The sequence below is a fragment of the Glycine soja genome, chromosome 6 (genome assembly GCF_004193775.1).
Source record: "Glycine soja cultivar W05 chromosome 6, ASM419377v2, whole genome shotgun sequence".
NCBI lineage: Eukaryota > Viridiplantae > Streptophyta > Magnoliopsida > Fabales > Fabaceae > Glycine > Glycine soja.
The window spans coordinates 38,780,957-38,784,945 of record NC_041007.1 but is presented as its reverse complement, the minus strand read 5'-3'; positions in this window follow the sequence as shown (position 1 = coordinate 38,784,945).

Sequence of the window (3,989 nt, the reverse complement as noted above, 5' to 3'; positions counted from 1 at the left end):
CACAAAGTGTGACTATATGATGTGACAATGAGGTGTTGCAAGCAAATGTTCACCTCCCCCTTAGGTTGGTCCAAAATTTAATTGGATTGGGCTTCTACCAATTCAATTAAATTTATCTCCCAACACACACATCAAATAGTGTACTAATGCATGTGAAATTATAAAACTACCCCTAATACAAAAACTAGTCTAGGTGCCCTAAAATGCAAGGGCTGAAAAATCCTACATTACTAGGGTACCATCCCTACACTATGGAGTCCTAAATACAAGACCCAAAAATAATGAAACCCTAATCTAATATGTACAAAGATAATACCCCATGAGCTCAAAATCTATCCTAAGGCTCATCAGAACCCTAGAGTCTTCTTCTACATCCTTGGCCCAATTTTGGAGCCTTCTATCCAATGCCCTTGTGGGGTAGGATTGCATCATCCCCTTTTCCCTTGAAAAAGATTTGACCTCAAATCCAAAGGTTCTTGAAACTCTCGGCTTCTTCCCTCAACACTTGTAAAAAGAATAAAAACATATATATTAGTGGTGTTGGGTATGTTAGAGTAGGATAAGGTTTGAAAACCCCTTTCCTGGGCATCTTCCCATGAGGGAACTGTTGGATCGAGTGGCCTCAGAATAATTAAGAAGGAAGGGTTGAATTAATTATTCCTAAACCGTTACTAATTAAAAATTTACTCTTCTAAGGCTTTTACTATGTTGTTAAGTAAATAAAGAACAGAAAAGAAACTTAACCAAAAGTAAAAGCGGAAATTAAAATGCACAACGGAAACTAAAAGAGTCGGGAAAAAAGAGACAAACACACAAGAGTTTTTATACTGGTTAGGCAACAACTCGTGCCTACATCCAGTCCCCAAGCGACATGCGGTCCTTGAGATTTCTTTTCCAACCTTGTAAAAATCCTTTTACAAGCAAAGATCCACAAGGGATGTACCCTCCCTTGTTCTCTTTGAAAACCTAGTGGATGTACCCTCCACTAGAACTGATCCACAAGAGATGTACCCTCTCTTGTTCTCAGTCAAATCCAAGTAGATGTACCCTCTACTTGTACCACAAAGGATGTACCCTCCAATGTGTTAAGACAAAGATCCCAGGCGGTTAAACCTTTGAAACTTTGTGAATGGGGATACAAAAGAATTCTCAGGCGGCTAGTCCTTTGAAATCTTTTGTATAAGGGAAAGGGAAGAATCAAAAGAATTCTCAGACTGTGTCGTTTTGAATTTTTTGACAAGGGAGAAAGGAGACACAAAAGAATTCAGGCGATTAGTCCTTTGTTCTTTTGGAAAAGGGAGAAGAGAGACACAAAAAGAATTCAGGCGGTTAGTCCTTGGCGAATTCTTTTTGGCAAAGGGAGAAGAGATGAAAAGAATGAATAGCACAAGTTTTCAAGGTTTAGAAAACCAGAAAACTTTGGAAAGCTTTTGGCACAAAGAAGAAGAAGAAATTCAAAAAGATTCAAGGCTTGTAAAGGATTGTATAAGATTGATTTGATTGAATAGCTGTAAAAATGCAAAACAAAGCCTTGTTTTTATAGACTCTTCATGTATGGTCAAGAGAACCATTAAAAGAGTTATGACTTTTAGAAAAACTTAAAACCAATTTGAAAAAGTCAAAAACTATTTGAAGAGTTACATCTTTTGATTTGTTCAGAAACTTTCACTGGTAATCGATTACCAAAACAGTGTAATCGATTACACAAAGCTTTTTTGTGAAAGAATGTGACTCTTCACATTTGAATTTGAATTTCAACGTTCAAGCACACTGGTAATCAATTACCAAAACATTGTAATCGATTACAACATTTTGAAATCAATTGGAACATTGTAAATTCAGTTAAAAGCTTTTTTAAAACCATTTTTGCTACTGGTAATCGATTACAATAATCTGGTAATCGATTACCAGAGAGTAAAAACTCTTTGGTAAACAGATTTTGAGAAAAATCCATGTGCTACTCAGTTTTTGAAAAAACTTTTTCATACTTATCTTGATTAAGTCTTCTCTTGAATCTTGAATCTTGAATCTTGAATCTTGATCTTGATTCTTGAAAGCTTGTACCTTGAATCTTGATTCTTGAAATCAAATTTCCTCTTGAACCTTGAAGTGTACTTGATTCAATCTTGAACTCATTCTTTGATTTCTTGAGGTCATCATCTTTGTTATCATGAAATGTTCTTGACTTTTGAGCTTTTTGTCATCATCTTTGTTATCATCAAAACTCTTTGAATCAATCTTGATTCATCATGAAGCTTGCTTCTACAGGAACATGGTTCCTCACCAACTCAATGAGTGATTCTACAAGTATAGAAAAATATGGGAAACCTTTCATAAAAGTATGTTAAGTCATGGAAGCCCCAAATTTCCCTTATACTTGGTGGAGTGGGCCACTCAGGAATGACCCATATTCTCTCAGGGTCCGTGGGAACCCCTTGATCATCATTTAAAAAATTAAGGAAAGTAATGCAATAAAACATACATTTTCTGTATTTTCATGTTGATTACTCCTACCAAAAAGAACGACAAACCTAAGGTGTCTCATATGAGCACCTAGGTTTGTATTGAAACCAAAAATAAGAACAAACCTACCTAATGAGTCCATATGTATGCGAATCATGAAGATGCTGGATGCATGGGTCATTTTACAAAAAAGAGATCTTGGATAACACAATTCAAGAGAGCTTAAGACTTATTTTGATTCACAACTCCAGCAACAACTCAACACCACAACTCAATTTCTTCATAGGCATCATATAGGAAACTTAAAAAACAAAAAAAATAGTTCAACAACAAGACTACTTCTAGAAATTGATTTAGAACATGCTATGAACTAAATAGCATGCATGAATTAGACTCAAAATTCAAATGATAAGCTAATAATTGCAAGAGTATGTGAAAAAATGTATCTAGAATTCAATCAACAAAATCAAAATTCAACATAAACTTAGAACATAATGTGACAATTATTATGACTAAACAAGACTCTAAGACAATGTGAATGAAGTAATTTACACTTAGATTTTTGTGTTTTCTTTTCTAATCAATATTTTGTAATAAAATTGAGATCTAAAGTTTTAGCACAAGAAGATTATGACTGAAAAAGGATAGAACCTAAAATAAACACAAAAACATGATTCAAGAGTAGATTTATAAAATTTGGATCCTAGAAATGCAAGAACAAGTGTAGATCTAAGATTTAATCGGTTTATTTTTTTGAATCTACTCTAAATAGCACCAAACCACAAGACAATGGAGGAGATACATGGAGAAGACGATAAAGACCAAGGGGCTAAAGTGAATTGACCAAACAAAAGATAGAGGTAGCAAAAGAACATTACCTAGATGAAGATGTTGTGATACCACATGATGTAGCTCCATGTAGAGCTTATAGGCCTTGGATATTCTTCATTAATGAAGTCTTTTGCTTCTTGAATATCAATGAAAGCGGAATGGAGAAGGAGAAAAGGTGATTGGAGACTCCACTTCAAGCAAAAAATGAGTCAAGAACAAGCTCACCACCATAGGAAGTCGTGCATAAGAGCTTAAAAGTAAAAGAAGAAGAATGGAGGGAGAAAGAGAGAAGGGGACACGAAATTTATGCCTCAAATGAGATCTGAACTTTGAAATCTAATTTCTCAAATGATCAAAGTTGAAAAAATTCACAGACAAGACCTCTATTTATAACATAAGTGTCACACAAAATTAGAGGGAAATTTGAATTTCTATTCAAAATTCACTTGAATTTGAATTTGTGGAGCCAAAATTTCACTAATTATGATTAGAGAATTTCAGCTATGGTTCAGCCCACTAATCCAAGATCAAATCCAAGATTTTCCACTAAGTGTGTTTAGATGTCATGAGGCGTGTAGAACATGAAGAACATACACAAAGTGTGACTATATGATGCAATGGGGTGTAGCAAGCATATGCTCACCTCCTCCTCTAAAATTTAATTGGATTAGGCTTCTCCCAATTCAATTAAATTT